Here is a 20,333-nt window from a genome sequence, read left to right as displayed (position 1 = left end):
GATCAGCGGTGACATCACTGAGAATGCCTCCTATCCATCACCAGAGATCAGCGGTGACATCATTGAGAATGCCACGTATCCATCACCAGAGATCAGCGGTGACATCACTGAGAATGCCTCCTATCCATCACTAGAGATCAGAGGTGACATCACTGAGAATGCCTCCTATCCATCACCAGAGATCAGAGGTGACATCACTGAGAATGCCGCCTATCCATCACTAGAGATCAGAGGTGACATCACTGAGAATGCCGCCTATCCATCACTAGAGATCAGCGGTGACATCACTGAGAATGCCGCCTATCCATCACCAGAGATCAGAGGTGACATCACTGAGAATGCCGCCTATCCATCACCAGAGATCAGCGGTGACATCACTGAGAATGCCGCCTATCCATCACCAGAGATCAGCGGTGACATCACTGAGAATGCCGCCTATCCATCACCAGAGATCAGCGGTGACATCACTGAGAATGCCGCCTATCCATCACCAGAGATCAGCGGTGACATCACTGAGAATGTCTCCTATCCATCACCAGAGATCAGCGGTGACATCACTGAGAATGCCGCCTATCCATCACCAGAGATCAGCGGTGACATCACTGAGAATGCCGCCTATCCATCACTAGAGATCAGCAGTGACATCACTGAGAATGCCGCCTATCCATCACCAGAGATCAGCGGTGACATCACTGAGAATGCCTCCTATCCATCACCAGAGATCAGCGGTGACATCACTGAGAATGCCGCCTATACATCACCAGAGATCAGCAGTGACATCACTGAGAATGCCGCCTATCCATCACCAGAGATCAGCAGTGACATCACTGAGAATGCCTCCTATCCATCACTAGAGATCAGCGGTGACATCACTGAGAATGCCTCCTATCCATCACCAGAGATCAGAGGTGACATCACTGAGAATGCCTCCTATCCATCACAAGAGATCAGCGGTGACATCACTGAGAATGCCTCCTATCCATCACTAGAGATCAGCGGTGACATCACTGAGAATGCCTCCTATCCATCACCAGAGATCAGAGGTGACATCACTGAGAATGCCGCCTATCCATCACCAGAGATCAGCGGTGACATCACTGAGAATGCCGCCTATCCATCACCAGAGATCAGCGGTGACATCACTGAGAATGCCGCCTATCCATCACTAGAGATCAGCGATGACATCACTGAGAATGCCGCCTATCCATCACCAGAGATCAGCGGTGACATCACTGAGAATGCCGCCTATCCATCACTAGAGATCAGAGGTGACATCACTGAGAATGCCTCCTATCCATCACCAGAGATCAGCGGTGACATCATTGAGAATGCCGCCTATCCATCACCAGAGATCAGAGGTGACATCACTGAGAATGCCGCCTATCCATCACCAGAGATCAGCGGTGACATCACTGAGAATGCCGCCTATCCATCACTAGAGATCAGAGGTGACATCACTGAGAATGCCGCCTATCCATCACCAGAGATCAGCGGTGACATCACTGAGAATGCCTCCTATCCATCACTAGAGATCAGCGGTGACATCACTGAGAATGCCTCCTATCCATCACTAGAGATCAGCGGTGACATCACTGAGAATGCCGCCTATCCATCACCAGAGATCAGCGGTGACATCACTGAGAATGCCGCCTATCCATCACTAGAGATCAGCGGTGACATCACTGAGAATGCCTCCTATCCATCACCAGAGATCAGCGGTGACATCACTGAGAATGCCTCCTATCCATCACCAGAGATCAGCGGTGACATCACTGAGAATGCCGCCTATCCATCACCAGAGATCAGCGGTGACATCACTGAGAATGCCGCCTATCCATCACCAGAGATCAGCGGTGACATCACTGAGAATGCCGCCTATCCATCACCAGAGATCAGAGGTGACATCACTGAGAATGCCACCTATCCATCACCAGAGATCAGCGGTGACATCACTGAGAATGCTGCCTATCCATCACTAGAGATCAGCGGTGACATCACTGAGAATGCCGCCTATCCATCACTAGAGATCAGCGGTGACATCACTGAGAATGCCGCCTATCCATCACTAGAGATCAGCGGTGACATCACTGAGAATGCCGCCTATCCATCACTAGAGATCAGCGGTGACATCACTGAGAATGCCGCCTATCCATCACTAGAGATCAGCGGTGACATCACTGAGAATGCCGCCTATCCATCACCAGAGATCAGCGGTGACATCACTGAGAATGCCGTCTATCCATCACCAGAGATCAGCGGTGACATCACTGAGAATGCCGCCTATCCATCACCAGAGATCAGCGGTGACATCACTGAGAATGCCGTCTATCCATCACCAGAGATCAGCGGTGACATCACTGAGAATGCCGCCTATCCATCACCAGAGATCAGCGGTGACATCACTGAGAATGCCACCTATCCATCACCAGAGATCAGCGGTGATATCACTGAAAATGCAATTATTGCACAAAGTTCCAGTAGGAAGAGCAGCTCTGGAGCACATACTGCTGCTCTAAGAAGTAAACTATTGATGATAGAACTGATATCCATGAGGTGTCCTAGTGTAAGTGCTTAGTCTATATGAGTCTTCCAGGTAGAGATAGAGGATGCAGGCTCACCTCCCTCCTGGTGCAGGCACACCTCCCTTTTGGTGCCGGCACACCTCCCTTCTGGTGCCGGCACACCTCCCTTCTGGTGCCGGCACACCTCCCTTCTGGTGCAGGCACGCCTCCCTTCTGGTGCAGGCTCACCTCCCTTCTGGTGCCGGCACACCTCCCTTCTGGTGCCGGCACACCTCCCTTCTGGTGCAGGCTCACCTCCCTCCTGGTGCAGGCACACCTCCCTTTTGGTGCAGGCTCACCTCCCTTCTGGTGCCGGCACACCTCCCTTCTGGTGCCGGCACACCTCCCTTCTGGTGCAGGCACGCCTCCCTTCTGGTGCAGGCTCACCTCCCTTCTGGTGCAGGCACGCCTCCCTTCTGGTGCAGGCACGCCTCCCTTCTGGTGCAGGCACGCCTCCCTTTTGGTGCAGGCACACCTCCCTTCTGGTGCAGGCACACCTCCCTTCTGGTGCAGGCTCACCTCCCTTCTGGTGCAGGCTCACCTCCCTTCTGGTGCAGGCTCGCCTCCCTTCTGGTGCAGGCACGCCTCCCTTTTGGTGCAGGCACGCCTCCCTTCTTGTGCAGGCTCACCTCCCTTCTGGTGCAGGCACACCTCCCTTCTTGTGCAGGCTCACCTCCCTTCTGGTGCAGGCACACCTCCCTTATGGTGCAGGCACACCTCCCTTCTTGTGCAGGCACACCTCCCTTCTGGTGCAGGCTCAACTCCCTTCTGGTGCAGGCACACCTCCCTTCTGGTGCAGACTCACCTCCCTTCTGGTGCAGGCACACCTCCCTTCTGGTGCAGGCACACCTCCCTTCTGGTGCAGGCATACCTCCCATCTGGTGTAGGCACACCTCTCTTCTGGTGCAGGCACACCTCCCATCTGGTGCAGGCACACCTCCCTTCTGGTGCAGGCTCACCTCCCTTCTGGTGCAGGCTCTCATGTGTCAGGTGCAGGCTCACCTCCCTTCTGGTGCAGGCTCTCATGTGTCAGGTGCAGGCTCACCTCCCTTCTGGTGCAGGCTCTCATGTGTCAGGTGCAGGCTCACCTCCCTTCTGGTGCAGGCACGCCTCCCTTCTGGTCCAGGCTCACCTCCCTTCTGGTGCAGGTGACGCGCCCCTGGGCCTGAGTCGCGCAGCGTTGCGCACGCGGGAGCCTACCCGGAGCCGGATCAGATGGGGGGTAGTAGTCTCGTGGCGGTGACCCGGTCCGTGCCCAGGGAGTCAGACTAAGTGGCAGTCTATTAGCAGTAGATGGTGGATGACTACGCCACCCGTTGAATGCAGCTATGGAGCTGCCGCTGCAGGGCAGACCGCTGAGGCCGGTGGAAGGATGGTGCAGCGTGGATGGTATAACCCCCAACGGGAGGGGTATGGCCTCAGGGCAGCCGACGTGGATGATGGGGGTAGCAGGAACCACTCAGAGACGATGCGGTGTAGTTCAGGGTCTTTACTGGTGACAAAGATAGACCCTCCCGGAGTACTTGCTAGCAATCGGGGCCTGGTCAGTCCTTGAACAGATGGGATCTCCCCTGGCCAGGCGGAGTTGTAGGCCTCCCAAACTGACTGTACTCTTCTGGCTACCTTGCTAGAGGCGGGTAAAAGTAGCCCACGTCCCTGAGTGTACCGTGTGGTGCTCACCCGTATGGCCGGTGACTTGGGGCCTTCTAATGGCTTCCGCTCCACGATGGCGGTGCTGGTCCCACGCGTGTGACCGTGCCTTCGGGTTTCTGGGCCAGAGGACCTGCAATCCCCTGCCGGTCGGTTTCTGCTGCTGGGTAGAGATTAGTCCCCACAGCCTCGGACTCCGGGTCCGGTGATACTTCTCAGTCAGGGCGAGCTCTGCAGCTGCCAGCCCCTGACTCCTTGTAGCACTGTTCCCACAGAGCTCCTGATGTTCTTTTCCTATATCTGCTTCTCTGTCTCTACTTCTTCTCTACTCCTGGCATGGCCCAGGAGCTGGGCCCAGCCGGAGCCACAGCTCCCTGTCAGCCCTCCTGGCTGAACTCTCCCTTTGAACTCCCTAACCCTGCCTCAGCCCTAGGTTTATATAGGGGAAGTCCTTCCCCTCCCAGGACTGGGCAGGAGGTGTGGCATGCATAGGATTCCTGACCAAGAGACCTCCCACCTGCTCTCAGACATAACATTGCATTACTGTGGAAACCAGACCCCTGGGGTGCCACACAGGCTCTCATGTGTCAGGTGCAGGCTCACCTCCCTTCTGGTGCAGGCACACCTCCCTTCGGGTGCAGGCTCACCTCCCTTCGGGTGCAGGCACACCTCCCTTCTGGTGCAGGCTCTCATGTGTCAGGTGCAGGCTCACCTCCCTTCTGGTGCAGGCTCACCCCCCTTCTGGTCCAGGCTCACCTCCCTTCTGGTGCAGGCTCTCATGTGTCAGGTGCAGGCTCACCTCCCTTCTGGTGCAGGCTCACCTCCCTTCTGGTGCAGGCACACCTCCCTTCTGGTGCAGGCTCACCTCCCTTCTGGTGCAGGCTCTCATGTGTCAGGTGCAGGCTCACCTCCCTTCTGGTGCAGGCTCACCTCCCTTCTGGTGCAGGCTCTCATGTGTCAGGTGCAGGCTCACCTCCCTTCTGGTGCAGGCTCTCATGTGTCAGGTGCAGGCACACCTCCCTTCTGGTGCAGGCACACCTCCCTTCGGGTGCAGGCACACCTCCCTTCGGGTGCAGGCTCACCTCCCTTCTGGTGCAGGCTCACCTCCCTTCTGGTGCAGGCACACCTCCCTTCGGGTGCAGGCACACCTCCCTTCGGGTGCAGGCTCACCTCCCTTCTGGTGCAGGCTCTCATGTGTCAGGTGCAGGCTCACCTCCCTTCTGGTGCAGGCTCACCTCCCTTCTAGTGCAGGCTCTCATGTGTCAGGTGCAGGCTCACCTCCCTTCTGGTGCAGACTCACCTCCCTTCGGGTGCAGGCACACCTCCCTTCTGGTGCAGGCTCTCATGTGTCAGGTGCAGGCTCACCTCCCTTCTGGTGCAGGCTCTCATGTGTCAGGTGCAGGCTCACCTCCCTTCTGGTGCAGGCTCTCATGTGTCAGGTGCAGGCTCTCATGTGTCAGGTGCAGGCTCACCTCCCTTCTGGTGCAGGCTCTCATGTGTCAGGTGCAGGCTCACCTCCCTTCTGGTGCAGGCTCTCATGTGTCAGGTGCAGGCTCACCTCCCTTCTGGTGCAGGCTCTCATGTGTCAGGTGCAGGCTCTCATGTGTCAGGTGCAGGCTCACCTCCCTTCTGGTGCAGGCTCTCATGTGTCAGGTGCAGGCTCACCTCCCTTCTGGTGCAGGCTCTCATGTGTCAGGTGCAGGCTCACCTCCCTTCTGGTGCAGGCTCTCATGTGTCAGGTGCACTTTAAGATGAAACTTGCTGACAGTTTCCCTCCATGTCTGCAGGATGGCTGTGGGGAGGTGAGACCTGACTGCGGCTCTGCAGCTGGGCACACAGCTCTGAGGCTGAAATGTGCTGATTTCCTCCATTTCTGAGTCATCCGTCTTATTTGCTATTTAACCCCTTGAGGGGAACGCTGAAAACTGAGGAGCCTTGTGCAAGACCCATGTGAGGAGCCCCTGATGCCTGGCTATGCCCCCCAAACACATAAACTTACATAGTATCATATTTGTAATTAATAATAAATATTTACATTTATTAATGCTACTGTTAATTGTTTTTAAGACCAAACCCATTGATATTCCCTTCCTCACCCAAAAATAAATGTAATGGTAAGGCCGTGTTCACATGCAGCGTTTATGGAACTGAAAAACTGCTTTTTACAATACAACCCATATAATACAAGGGTGTTTTCATGGGGTTTTTTACTTGTTTTGGGTGAAAACTAACTTTATTAAACATTTACTGTATACAAAGCGCACGTGTAATCCACTGCGAAAAGTGACTGAAACTCTGCAATAACTCCACAAAAATGCTGAAAAACTGGCTGCAGAAAAAAACACAGCAAAAACGCTGCATGTGAACATAGCCTAAACAAAATCAAAGGCACATTACCATTTCTGCAGTCCTATGTAACTCCACAGATAACACAGTGATATCTCTCTGAGTACAGATAATGTAGTAGATGTCACCTGCAGTCCTATGTAACTCCACAGATAACACAGTGATAACTCTCTGAGTACAGATCATGTAGTAGATGTCACCTGCAGTCCTATGTAACTCCACAGATAACACAGTGATAACTCTCTGAGTACAGATAATGTAGTAGATGTCACCTGCAGTCCTATGTAACTCCACAGATAACACAGTGATAACTCTCTGAGTACAGATCATGTAGTAGATGTCACCTGCAGTCCTATGTAACACCACAGATAACACAGTGATATCTCTCTGAGTACAGATAATGTAGTAGATGTCACCTGCAGTCCTATGTAACACCACAGATAACACAGTGATAACTCTCTGAGTGCAGATAATGTAGTAGATGTCACCTGCAGTCCTATGTAACACCACAGATAACACAGTGATAACTCTCTGAGTACAGATAATGTAGTAGATGTCACCTGCAGTCCTATGTAACACCACAGATAACGCAGTGCTAGCTCTCTGAGTACAGATAATGTAGTAGATGTCACCTGCAGTCCTATGTAACACCACAGATAACACAGTGATAACTCTCTGAGTAGAGATAATGTAGTAGATGTCACCTGCAGTCCTATGTAACACCACAGATAACACAGTGATAACTCTCTGAGTACAGATAAACCCAATCGAGATGGTTTGGGGTGAGCTGGACCGCAGAGTGAAGTCAAAAGGGCCAACAAGTGCTAAGCATCTCTGGGAACTCCTTCAAGATTGTTGGCAGACCATTTCCGGTGACTACCTCTTGAAGCTCATCAAGAGAATGCCAAGAGTGTGCAAAGCAGTCATCAAAGCAAAAGGTGGCTACTTTGAAGAACCTAGAATATAAGACATATTTTCAGTTGTTTCACACTTTGTTGTTAAGTATATAATTCCACATGTGTTAATTCATAGTTTTGGTGCCTTCAGTGTGAATGTACAATTTTCAAAGTCATGAAAATACAGAAAAAACTTTAAATGAGAAGGTGTGTCCAAACTTTTGGTCTGTACTGTATATATAACCACATACAGTTTTGTTGCATAGTCATCATCCATGTGGTTCCAGGAGCAGCAGAGAATGGAGATGCAGCCAACTGTAGCGTGGAGAAGAATGTGCACAAAGATGACCACAATCCTCTCAGGGACTGTGGGAAAAATTCCTGAAATGATGGCAACATAGAAGGTTCAGGAGCTCCGGTATCTCCAAACACCACCGATGTATCTCAGGAACTTGCAGCCCGCCAGGCTGTAGAAGGCTGTAGGTCTTTGTACGGTTGTAGGTTCACAGGTGGCATCTGAAGGCTTTACTCTTTGGAGACAATCTGATGTGTTTGGGGTAAGGAGGACCAGAGTACGGTGGGAGGAATCATGGAGATAAATTATTTGGTGAGCAGACATGAGGAGAGAAATAAAAGGAGATCTTGTGAAGACCGGTGATTACGTATGGGGAAGAAGGGGGAACTTATGTTGTAGACTTATGTATCATATAGGATACATATATGGGGACAAACCACCACGAACCCCAAATCTTCCGTGTATGAGGCTTGTTCAGATCCTTCTGTCTCTTCATATGATCCCAGACAGACTGGATGATGTAACATCGGGGCCTTGTGAGGCCCTATCATCGCTCCCAGGACTCCTCATTCTTAATGACATTGGTTGGATGTTTGGGGGTCGTTGTCCGGCTGCAGAATAAATTTGGAGACGATCAGACGCTTCCTGATGGTATTACATGATGGATAAGTGACTGCCTATATTTCTCAGCATTGAGGACACCATTCCACAACTCCATTTGCTGAAATGCAGCCACAAGTCTGTAGAATCCTCCACCATGCTTTACTGTTCTTGCAGACCCTCATTATGGTACCACTCTCCTGACCTTCAGGAACAATCTGCTTCTGCTGACATTTTTCTACACCCCAGTTACTGTTTTCATGCATAGTTGAGTTGTTTGTCTTAGTTTCCATGTAGGTTTAGCTTTTCCATGAAGATGACTTCTGACCAGTCTTCTCTGACCAATATATGGTGTAGCAGAGTCCCATTGGTTGCTGCCAGTACTTAGCTGATGGCACTGCTGGACATCTTCCGATTTTGAAGGAAAGTAACACGAGGTGTCTTTTATGGGCTCCTCTAATCTTCCTTGGCGAACCACTGCGTCTACGATCCTTACTCTCCCCACTTCATGCGCCTTTTCAAATGAGCTTGAACTCAGCATCATGAAACTCCAGTCTGCTGTGAAATTTTTGCCAGGGAGAGACCTTGTTGATGCAGTATAATTACCTTGTGTATTGTTGCTGCGCTCAGTCTTGCTTCGGTGTATGACCTGTGATGTGAAACGGTCTTGCACAATTTCATCTTTGTTGCAGAGTCTGGATGTTCCTTCACAATTTTAGGCCTCCGACACAGTTTTTTCTGCTTCAGTGAATGATGGAGTTTCAACCTATATATGAAAATGATCATTTATCACCTGTTTGGTAGAATTGGTTACTTATACTCCTCACTATAATCCACTTCAGTTTCCATTTTGTTAACTTGATAAAAAAAAAATAAAAAAAAACTTTTTAAAACTTACTTTTTTAAAGCATTCTTACTTTGCAGTATTTTTTCCACACCTACGTAAAACGTTTGCACAGTCCTGTGCATCACTATACAGGGAGCATACAACCATGTTTAGGATCAAACTTGAAAAATACCTCCATATCTATGATCATACCTGGAACATGCAAGCAGATCAACATACAAATGTGAATGATTTCAGTTGGTTGCTCGATGGAATTGGACAGATTATGGGTGACATTAAAGGTGGAAAAAGTTCTGAAATGATTCACACAGGGGTGTGTAGACATTTTTTTTTATATCCATATGTACCCCTGGCATGGGGCATGTACCATATCTACCACCATACAGGGGTCATAGACCGTATCTACCACTACTGCAGGGGTCTACATCTACTGGATATTAGGGGGGAGATGACCTTCTCTGGAGGTTTCAACATTTCATCTCACCTTATCTAAACACCTTCCTAACACAGTCACCCGCCTAATCTGCTTCATTCTACTTGAGATAGATCATACTGTATCTTGATGGTAGACAAGTCTCTTGACACCCAATATTACACTTGAGGAGATCCAGTTCTTCAAAGGTCAAACACCTTTGCATTCATATCTTTGTGACAGCTTCGCTTCCATCGATTAAACCTTGGACCCAACTCTTGATACTACTGTAGGTCATTTCCATGGACAATGAAGAGGGCAGTGGTGGGCATATGAGACCATCACTCCATTCAAACTCCAGAGCCCCATTCCCAGCATGATTCGGGTCAGTAACTTTGGATAGGTGGTAGTTATGGTGGAACAACAGCTTTGTTTGTGCCGAAGCGTTTGAATGCAGTTCAGGCCTAGATTATGACTAGACCGCCCCAATATGTCCAAGTCTTTAGACTTGTACTTCTATCACTGTCTTGCAGTTTGAACCATCAAACCTATGATCCTACTGGGTCCCAATTAAAGCCCAATGTGGTTACAGGGTCAGCCCTTGGAGCTTGTTCTCTGCAGCAATCCTCACAATCCAGTCCTTGCTTTTACTTGAGACAACACATTTCCCAGCCATCTGCACATTCCTGGAGATATTTCACATTTATTACTTAAACAGAACAGCAAAATCCAGCAGATTACGGGTTTTTCCACTGAAAATCATCAGGATCAGCTGCATCCTGTCTTATTAAAAAATGAAGGCAAAGGACGTAAGACGCGTTTATTTTATTTAATGACCTTTGGCTCGATCTCGAGCCATGGTGACGGGATGGATCAATCTTGTGCAAACCTAGAGAGTAGCAAGCCTAGAGACTGGAAGGTGGATCAATCTTGTGCAAGCCTAGAGAGGTCCACCAGGGTCTTCTTCGACGGTATCTTGATTAATCAAGCCATCGGGTTGCTGGTCATCCTCTTCACCTTGTTCCCTCTATTCTTCTGACCATGATGTCCTTCTCCAGTGATTACGCTCATTGTATGATGTGTCCAAAGTAGGCAAGTCGTTGCTTGATGATCATGGCTTTGAGTGACATTTCTGGCTTGATTTGTTCCAAAATTGATTTGTTTGTTCTTCTTGCTAAAAATGCCACATTTCCTTTGTATTTTAGACGAACTATATATATTTTCATCTTTTATGTTTTAAAAATCTCGAAAAGGAAAATGGGCAAATGCAAAAGTTTGTGCGCCCTGCATGGTTAGTACCTAGTAGCGCCTCCTTTTGAAAGTATCACACCTTGCAAACGCTTTTTGTAGCCAGACAAGAGTCTTTGAGGATTTTCATCCGTTCTTCCTTGGAGAATTCCTCCAGTTCTGTGAGATTCCTGGGTCGTCTTGCATTTCTGCTATTTTGAGGTCTGGCCACAGATTTTCAATGATGTTCAGATCAGGGGACAGTGAGGCTCATTGTAAAACCTTCAGCTTGCTCCTTTTGAGGTCGTCTATTGTGAATTGTGACTTGTGTTTAGGATCATTATCCATTTGTAGAATCATCTTTTCAGCTTCAGCTTTTTTACAGATGGTTTTTACGTTTGCAACAAGAATTTGTTCAAATTTCATTGAATCCATTCTTCCTTCTACCCGTGAAATGTTCCCCGTGCCATTGGCTGCAACACAACCCCAAAGCATGATTGATCCTCCCCCATGCTTAATGGTTGGCGAGATGTTCTTTTCCTGAAATTCTTCTGTGTCTTTTTTCTCCACATATACCTTTGATTATTGTGGCCAAAGAATTCTATTTTACCTCATCGGACCATAGGACTTGTTTCCAAAATGAGTCAAGCTTGTTTAAATGTTCTTTTGCTACTTCTGACGCTGAATTTTATGGTGAGGATGCAAGAGAGGTTTTCTTCTGATGATTCTTCCATGAAGGCCATATTTTATTTAAGCAGGTGTCTCTGAACAATAGAACAACGTACCACAACTCCAGAGTCTGCTAAATCTTTCTGAAGATCTTTTGCAGTCAAGCGTGATTCTGATTTGCCTCTCTAGCAATCCTACGAGCAGCTCTCACTGACATTTTGCTTGGTCTTCCAGACCTTATCTTGACCTCAACTCTTCCTGTTAACTGCCATTTCTTAATTACAATTCAAACTGAGCAAAGGGCAAGTTGAAAATGCTTTGTTATCTTCTTATAGCCTTCTCCTGCTTTGTGGGCCTCCACCATTTTCAGAGTGCTCGGCAGCTTTTTAGAAGAACACATGGCTGCAGTTTTTTGGCACAAGCTTAGAACAAGCTGTTTTTTTTTTTATAAATATGCATCACCTGGCCTTTCCTAATGATGATAGTAAACAAGCCATAACCTTAACAGGCTAATTAAGGACTGAAACCTTGGTCAAAGTTATCTCAGCACACAAATCTCCAAGGGAGCCAAAACTTTTGCATCAGCCCAGTTTACTTTTTGTAATTTTTAAAATGTAAACAAATGATATATTTATATCTATGTATCTATATATGTGTATACACACACATACTGTAGATATATCTATATATATTATATTTTTCTGCCTAAAATACTAAGGAAATGTGTCAACTTTAACTTCAGCACCTTTAAAGATCATTTAATCTTCCACTTGCTTAACTGTTCCCAATACCAGTAATTTTGACCAGGGGTGCCAAAACTATTACATGCCACTGTAGCTATTCTCCTAATTAATTCCGATATCATCGCTGCATCTTAAGTGATCATTGACCCCAGAAGGTTGAAGTCCTTTGCAACTTCCAGTTCACCGCCGTCCATCTCAAATGTGCTCCGGTTGTACCTGGCAGTAGTCAATATCTTTATCTTCTTTGTATTGAGTAGCAGTCCCCATGTTCGAGCTTTCCATCTTCACACTCCGTAATAAGTCCTTCATTCCATCTACGCTTGTTGCTATCAATGTTGTCTGCGTATTTAAGATTGTTCATGATTCATACAGAAATTTTGATTCCTTATTTATTGGGTCATTGTCTTGTTGGAAGGTGAACCTCCATCCCAGTCTGAAATCACTGACAGACTGAAACAGGTTTTGCTGAAGAATATCCCTGTATTTCGCACCATCCATCTTGCCCTCAACTCAGACCATTCTCCCTGTCCCTGCAGCCGAAAAACATCCCTAGAGCATGATGCTGCCACCACCATGTTTCACTGTGGGGATGGTGTTCTTCGGGTGATGAGCTGTGTTGGTTTGGCACCAGACATAGCGTTTCCCTTGGTGGCCAAAAAGCTCTATTTTGGTCTCATCTGACCACAGCACCTTCCTCCATACATTTGGGGAGTCTCCCACGTGTCTTTTGGCAAACTCAAAACGAGCCTTACGATTTTTGTAAGTAAAGGCTTTTTTCTGCCCACTCTTCCATAAAGGCCACCTCTTTGGGAGTGCACGGCTTATAGTGGTCATATGGACAGATACTCCAGTCTCTGCTTGGGATCTCTGCAGCTCCATCAGGGTTACCTTTGGTCTCTGTGCTCCTCTCTGATTAATACCCTCCTTGCTGTGGCTGAGAGTTTTGGTGGGTGGCCCTCTCTTGGCAGGTTTATTGTGGTACCATGTTCTTTCCATTTGATGATAATGGATTTGATGGTGCACCGGATATCATCAGAGATTTGGATATTTTTTTTGTATAACCCAACCCTGACTTGTACTACTCAACAACTTTGTCCCTGATTTGCTTGGAGATCTCCTTGGTCTTCATGGTGTTGTTTGGAGATCTCCTTGGTCTTCATGGTGTTGTTTGGAGATCGCCTTGGTCTTCATGGTGTTGTTTGGAGATCGCCTTGGTCTTCATGGTGTTGTTTGGAGACCTCTTCGGTCTTCATGGTGTTGCTTGGAGATCGTCTCGGTCTTCATGGTGTTGTTTGGAGATCTCCTTGGTCTTCATGGTGTTGTTTGGATATCGCCTTAGTCTTTATGGTGTTGTTTGAAGATCTCCTTGGTCTTCATGGTGTTTGGAGATCCCCTTGGTCTTCATGGTGGTGTTAGGTTTGTGGTGCCTCTTGTTAATGGTGTTGCTGCCTCTGTGGCCTTTTAGAAAAGGTAAAGTGTATATACTGACAGACATGTGACATTAGACTGCACACAGGTGGACGCCCTGTCACTAAGCATGGGACTTATGGAGGGAATTGCTTGCAAAAGAAGTTTTAGGGACTTCATCGCAAAAGAGGTGACTACATATGCACATGCCAATTTTTAGTTATATGATCCCATAAATTTAATATATGCCTAGATTTTTCTCACTTCGCTTCTCCAACTTAAGACTATTTAGTGCTGGAGCATCACACACAAATCGGATTACAAAAATATGTCGTAATGTAACAAAATAGTTAAAAAGTCAAGGGGGTGAATACTTTCGCAAGCCACTGTATATTACATTACTTATCCTGCGATACATCCTACATTATGTTCCGGAGCTGCACTCACTTAATTTTCCCCTCCAAGACGTTCCCTCATATACTGCGCGCTCAGTAATTATACGCTGGATCACTTTCCCATCATCTGCTTCTTGTTTTCGGCAATGCCTCAGGATACAAAGACAAGGAAATAGCACGTTAGTGAGACACAATGTGTATATGGGCAAGAGGGAGTGAAAATGGACCAAAAGCAACCAAAAAACAAAAACACACCCAGCTCAGAATATTAATACGAGCCCCATCCTGGCTGAGCTCAGAGGGGGCGACCTGGGAGGGGTACGGCTAAATCCTTGGCACTTCTAAAGAGAAAGCCTTGGGGGGTTGAGCCTTAACCCTTGTGTCCCGGAATGTGATCCATATATATATGCGGCTTGGAAAGGGATGTGAAGATCTATTCATAAGAGCCTCGTTAGGAGTTAGTAATGACACAATGCTCCCTGCAGGGGGCGCTGCTTGGATGGAAATGATGAAAAATCGGGTCACAAAAGATAAAAAAAAAAAAAAAACAACATCCGGAAACGAGTCGTCATTCTCACCGGCCACAGAGGATAGTCCTTGTAGCCGAAGCTTCAGCAAATAAACATGATCCGGACAAAATAAGTCCGGAGGCCAAGAAAGTTGTGGGAGACGGTTCCTGACTCTTTCGGTCTTCAGACACAGGGTCTTGACGCGCCTATTAAGAGGCCAAAAGTTCTCCTCCAGCAGGTGGAAACTTGTCTCTCTGGTGCCACCTAAGGCCGGATTGGCACATCCATGAGGTATGGAACGGGTGCGGACCTCCTTACCTTTAGTATATTACACAAGATCGAAATGCACTTTACGGAGAAAATTATCAGGATGAAAGTTTTTATACACGTGGAACTGAATGAAAAAAATCGGATGAAATCCGGCCCCTCTCCTGAAAAGCTCACTGATCACAGCGAGGTCCTGTAATAGCAGCCACCGGGGTAACAAGTCCGTCCATAATACTTCCCCTCCTGACTCTACCCCAAAATCACCGGTGATTGATATTATCGAGAATTGGAAGGAACAGCAGCAACTCAGCAGCGAAGTGGAGACCCCGTAACGTTAGAGAGCGGGGGAGGGGTGGGGGGGACGACAGGAAAGTCACCGCCGCTCTGCTGACCCCATAACTGCGGAGTCCAGACCTCCTCTGGTATCAGCACAAACACTCGACCCCCCGCCGGGAGCTTCATGGCCGAGCAGCTGCATGCAGCCGTACATCACCAAGCACAATGCCGAGCGTCGGATGGAGTGGTGTACAGCCGCCACCACTGGACTCTGAAGGAGACGTGTTCTGTGCAGTGACGGATCACACATGTCTATCTGCCTCTAATGGAGGAGTCTGGGTTTGGTGATTCCAGGAGGACATTAGCCCCTGACTGCATTGCTCCAGCTGAACAGATTGTGATACTGTGGGCTTATCAAGGGTCGGCATTGGGCCCTTAGTTCCAGTGAAGGGAAATCTTAATTTTCAGCTCAAGACATTGTGGACAATTGTAGCTTCAGCTTTGTGGGAACAGTTTGGGGATAGGCCTCATCTGTTCCCCATGACTTCACCCAGTGGACAATCCCCATATAGACATGAGCGGCCGCACAGAGACGGGACCTCAGCCCCATCCAACAACGGAGACTGAGCCTGGCCTCCCCCAACATCAGGGTCCGATCCCACAAATGGGCAAAAAAAATACCCCCAGATGCCTCCAAAGTCTTGTAGAAATCCTTCACAGAAAAGCGTCAGCCATTATATCTGCAGAGAAGCGATTCCATATTAATGTCTACGTATGTAGATGATGGACAGAGAAGCCCCTGGGGGTGCAATGCGGAGGGGGCACATACTTTAGTATCGCACCAGCAGCCCATTCAGACACTCAGTCCATTCCCCCTCCACTGGTGAAACCCTGAGTCCTTATGTAACATCTGTACCAGAAACACCAGCCAGTATACTACTGTCCCCTTATGTGCAGACCCCTAAAGAGACCAACAGTGAGTACAAAATCCCTTCACAACCACAACCCCCAATCTCCACAAATGATCAGAGGACATTCCTGCAGAAATCAATCAGCACACAACACTAAATACACAGGGTGAACTGCAAACATACCAGGAATATGGACGCGTTCAGAGTCCGGGGTCAGCTATGATAGTCATGTGAGGACTCCTAGTGGACAATGAGCAAACTACAAACAGTGCAAACTGCGGACAGTCCTGTGTAGGGGGCATTTCTTTCTATCTCAAATCACTATTTCAGTGCAGGAAAGATGCAATTTCATTACTTTTTATCTCATTTAACCTTCTTTTCAAACTCGACTCCAGCAGGTGTCATAAGAGGAGATCTGTGTACACAGCAGCGGGCAAAAGTCTTCGACAGATGCGGGGAAGAATGCAGCAGAGTAGGACTGCCCTTATTAATACAATGAAACGGACAAATGAGAAATGTAAATCCCATCAGTGTCTGGTGACGGCCCGTCGCCTCCATCATCGGTATCTGGTGACGGCCCGTCGCCTCCATCATCGGTATCTGGTGACGGCCCGTCGCCTCCATCATCGGTATCTGGTGACGGCCCGTCGCCTCCATCATCGGTATCTGGTGACGGCCCGTCGCCTCCATCATCGGTATCTGGTGACGGCCCGTCGCCTCCATCATCGGTATCTGGTGACGGCCCGTCGCCTCCATCATCGGTTTCTGGTGACGGCCCGTCGCCTCCATCATCGGTATCTGGTGACGGCCCGTCGCCTCCATCATCGGTATCTGGTGACGGCCCGTCGCCTACATCATCGGTATCTGGTGACGGCCCGTCGCCTCCATCATCATGACCAGCTACTGATGATGGGATTTACAATTCTCTTTTGTTCATTCTCTTTATTTTTTTGATCTATTATCACTATTAACACTTCTATTTTGGAAGCTTCTTACTTGTTACACACCTGCCAAAAACTTTTGCACAGTACTGATCACACGTCACATCCCTTTCCAATCCCCACACAGTGGTGGTCTTCTTGCCCCCGGTGGTCCTGTAGAACCATTATGAAGCTCTCCGGGGAGATAAAAATGTATTTCAATCCACATTCTGTCAAACGATACGTTGGCTCCCATCCCTATTACCGTTATCGGCCACTTCATGTGGTGTTACAATAACTCGCTGTGGCCTCGCGTCACGGTGCGAGAGACGGAGAGGAGTATGGAGGGGGCGCAGAACGAGCCGGGACAGCACCGAGACACGGAGAAGAGTATGGAGGGGGCGCAGAACGAGCCGGGACAGCACCGAGACACGGAGAAGAGTATGGAGGGGGCGTAGAAAGAGCCGGGACAGCACAGAGACACGGAGAAGAGTATGGAGGGGCCGCAGAACGAGCCGGGACAACACCGAGACACGGAGAAGAGTATGGAGGGGGCGCAGAACGAGCCGGGACAGCACCGAGACACGGAGAAGAGTATGGAGGGGGCGCAGAACGAACCGGGACAGCACCGAGACACGGAGAAGAGTATGGAGGGGGCGCAGAACGAGCCGGGACAGCACCGAGACACGGAGAAGAGTATGGAGGGGGCGCAGAACGAGCCGGGACACGGAGAAGAGTATGGAGGGGGCGCAGAACGAGCCGGGACAGCACCGAGACACGGAGAAGAGTATGGAGGGGGCGCAGAACGAGCCGGGACAGCACCGAGACATGGAGAAGAGTATGGAGGGGGCGCAGAACGAGCCGGGACACGGAGAAGAGTATGGAGGGGGCGCAGAACGACCCGGGACAGCACCGAGACACAGTGAAGAGTATGGAGGGGGCGCAGAACGAGCCAGGACAACACCGAGACACGGAGAAGAGTATGGAGGGGGCGCAGAACGAGCCGGGACACGGAGAAGAGTATGGAGGGGGCGCAGAACGAGCCGGGACAGCACCGAGACACGGAGAAGAGTATGGAGGGGGCGCAGAACGAGCCGGGACAGCACCGAGACATGGAGAAGAGTATGGAGGGGGCGCAGAACGAGCCGGGACACGGAGAAGAGTATGGAGGGGCCGCAGAACGACCCGGGACAGCACCGAGACACAGTGAAGAGTATGGAGGGGGCGCAGAACGAGCCAGGACAACACCGAGACACGGAGAAGAGTATGGAGGGGGCGCAGAAAGAGCCGGGACAGCACCGAGACACGGAGAAGAGTATGGAGGGGGCGCAGAACGAGCCGGGACAACACCGAGACACGGAGAAGAGTATGGAGGGGGCGCAGAAAGAGCCGGGACAGCACCGAGACACGGAGAAGAGTATGGAGGGGCCGCAGAAATAAGCCAGGACAGCACCGAGACACAGAGAAGAGTATGGAGGGGGCGCAGAAAGAGCCGGGACAGCACCGAGACACGGAGAAGAGTCTGGAGGGGGCGCAGAACGAGCCGGGACAACACCGAGACACGGAGAAGAGTATGGAGGGGGCGCAGAAATAAGCCGGGACAGCACCGAGACACGGAGAAGAGTATGGAGGGGCCGCAGAACGAGCCGGGACAACACTGAGACACGGAGAAGAGTATGGAGGGGGCGCAGAACGAGCCGGGACAACACCGAGACACGGAGAAGAGTATGGAGGGGGCGCAGAACGAGCCGGGACAGCACCGAGACACGGAGAAGAGTATGGAGGGGGCGCAGAACGAGCCGGGACAACACCGAGACACGGAGAAGAGTATGGAGGGGGCGCAGAAATAAGCCGGGACAGCACATACTCGCGCTGCTTCACTCTTACATAACAGAAGCATTGACAATAAAGCAAAATGGGAGGGTGGACATCAAATGCACACAGCCCGATATGATATGAGGCAGGGTCAGGGGGCTAGACTGCACAAGGAGCAAGCCTCACCCCCTGATCTGTAGTTGAGGAGAGGGGGCTGGCTTGCTTATAGGTGACTCCTTCATCAATGACTCAGGAAAGGAGGCAGTCAGAGGACGTGGCTTTCATAAAGAGCAAAAATCAAGCCCCGGTCCCTAATCTGTGAAGTTGGTCCCAAAAAGGTGAGCGGGAGTCATTACGATGAGAAGCAGCAGCAAGGCCTCAGCAGGAGGAGGAGGAGAAGGAAGAGCAGCAGCAAGCCTTCAGGAGGAGGATGAGGAGCAGCAGCAAGCCCTCAGGAGGAGGATGAGGAGCAGCAGCAAGCCCTCAGGAGGAGGATGAGGAGCAGCAGCAAGCCCTCAGGAGGAGGATGAGGAGCAGCAGCAAGCCCTCAGGAGGAGGATGAGGAGCAGCAGCAAGCCCTCAGGAGGAGGATGAGGAGCAGCAGCAAGCCCTCAGGAGGAGGATGAGGAGCAGCAGCAAGCCCTCAGGAGGAGGATGAGGAGCAGCAGCAAGCCCTCAGGAGGAGGAGGAGGAGCAGCAGCAAGCCCTCAGGAGGAGGAGGAGGAGCAGCAGCAAGCCCTCAGGAGGAGGAGGAGGAGCAGCAGCAAGCCCTCAGGAGGAGGAGGAGGAGCAGCAGCCCTCAGGCAGGAGGAGGAAGAGCAGCAGCAAGCCCTCAGGCAGGAGGAGGAAGAGCAGCAGCAAGCCCTCAGGCAGGAGGAGGAAGAGCAGCAGCAAGCCCTCAGGCAGGAGGAGGACGAAGAGCAGCAAGCCCTCAGGCAGGAGGAGGACGAAGAGCAGCAGCCCTCAGGCAGGAGGAGGACGAAGAGCAGCAGCCCTCAGGCAGGAGGAGGACGAAGAGCAGCAGCCCTCAGGCAGGAGGAGGACGAAGAGCAGCAGCCCTCAGGCAGGAGGAGGACGAAGAGCAGCAGCCCTCAGGCAGGAGGAGGACGAAGAGCAGCAGCCCTCAGGCAGGAGGAGGACGAAGAGCAGCAGCAAGCCCTCAGGCAGGAGGACGAAGAGCAGCAGCCCTCAAGAGGAGGAGGACGAAGAGCCCCTCAGGCAGGAGGAGGAGGAAGAGCAGCGGCCCTCAGGCAGGAGGAGGAGGAAGAGCAGCGGCCCTCAGGCAGGAGGAGGAGGAAGAGCAGCGGCCCTCAGGCAGGAGGAGGAGGAAGAGCAGCGGCCCTCAGGCAGGAGGAGGAGGAGCAGCGGCCCTCAGGCAGGAGGAGGAGGAGCAGTGGCCCTCAGGTAGGAGGAGGAGGAGCAGCGGCCCTCAGGCAGGAGGAGGAGGAGCAGCGGCCCTCAGGCAGGAGGAGGAGGAGCAGCGGCCCTCAGGCAGGAGGAGGAGGAGCAGCGGCCCTCAGGCAGGAGGAGGAGGAGCAGCGGCCTTCAGGCAGGAGCAGGAGGAGCAGCGGCCCTCAGGCAGGAGGA

This window comes from Phyllobates terribilis, unplaced genomic scaffold, assembly GCF_046119375.1.
Source record: "Phyllobates terribilis strain yellow unplaced genomic scaffold, ASM4611937v1 Scaffold_3__8_contigs__length_932513732, whole genome shotgun sequence".
Classification (NCBI taxonomy): Eukaryota; Metazoa; Chordata; class Amphibia; order Anura; family Dendrobatidae; genus Phyllobates; species Phyllobates terribilis.
The sequence above is the reverse complement of the archived record's forward strand: the minus strand, read 5'-3'. Positions refer to the sequence as shown.